Genomic DNA, 1,235 nt, shown 5'->3' on the forward strand with positions numbered 1-1,235 from the left:
CTTCTCCTCTCTCCCATGGCAGCCAAGGGAAACAGTGTTTTATTAAAGGCTGTTGTTTTATTAGTTCCATGTCGAATAGCTTCTCTTCTATATCGAAAGCGAGAAAAGAATCCAGGACACCAGAAAATTTAGTCCCACATCGGTTGTTCTGCCAGCCTCCGGTGCAGTACACACTATAAAACAAGTTTGCATGAGACATCACAGATCATACCTTTCTCGGCCTTTTGGCTAAGATCAAGTGTAGTATCTGTTCTTATCAGTTTAATATCTGATACGTGGGTCATCGACCCACCATGATATTAAATTAATTTCTTTTGGGGGTGGGTCCACTACAGTGGCTTGCCACTGGGGCCCTCACGCGTCGCCCGTGTGTTGCACTATTGCACGGGCCTGGCGCACCCCGACCAAGTCTAACTGCATAAGCTTTCTGTGCGAATGGGCTTATGTGAAGCGTAACAGAGGCCCAAAGTTAGGCCCATGAACGTATGTTTCGACTGTCACTTGTTCTTAAGACCAAACTTCGGGCCGCCGAGAGATGACCTTCAAAGTGCCCCCACGAAAGCCCAACTCCACCGCTGAAAGCCCAACTGCCGTGTGTTCGATCGACGGACCATTCTGTGACTTCTAGCAATTTGGGCGGCTGAGCTTCTGTGCTACTTTGAGTTCTGTGGTGTGGTGTGGTGGTGGTCTACCGTCCTGTTCGATTCTCCGTTTCTCAAAGACGATCACAAATCATTCTTGGATTCAATCACAGTTGCTGCTTTGCGAAACCAAAATAAACAACCACGAGAATCTTGGCTACAGATCTTTCGAGGCGCAGCTACTTGTCCTTTTCGATCCAAGGATGCGTCCTTTTCTCACTTGTTTATACTCTCTTGTTCTTTTGCAGCCGAATCATGAAGGCGGATGCAACGAAAATAAAAGTAATCGTGCCACCAAAATCTTCTCACTATTTACTGAAAGCTGGTGGATTTCTATCATGGAAGACAAGAAGTGAAGATGATATGGATCAGCATGGGTCGATGAAGGTTGGATCCCCCACCTGTTCCTCAGATTGCTGGGAGCTCATCTCGACTCTGGACTGGCATTTGTTGGTACCCAATAAAACCCTTCCCTGGCCACCATGACTTATTGCTTGTTGGGGGAACAGCCACAGGTGGTCACACTGGCCCATGCCCTGAAAAGAGTCTGCACTGTCAATTCGCCATGGGGCCGAAGCAGTCCACTGAGCTCCC

At 48.0% G+C, this 1,235-nt stretch overlaps 1 non-coding gene across 1 annotated transcript; it reads left to right on the forward strand.

Moving 5' to 3' along the window:
* The first annotated feature begins 207 nt into the window (after positions 1–207).
* Positions 208–404, forward strand: LOC135606342 (U2 spliceosomal RNA). Its single transcript, XR_010484795.1, has one exon. It is a non-coding gene; the product is annotated as a U2 spliceosomal RNA (small nuclear RNA).
* The last annotated feature ends 831 nt before the right edge of the window (positions 405–1,235 follow it).

Source organism: Musa acuminata, chromosome BXJ2-2 (assembly GCF_036884655.1).
Source record: "Musa acuminata AAA Group cultivar baxijiao chromosome BXJ2-2, Cavendish_Baxijiao_AAA, whole genome shotgun sequence".
NCBI lineage: Eukaryota > Viridiplantae > Streptophyta > Magnoliopsida > Zingiberales > Musaceae > Musa > Musa acuminata.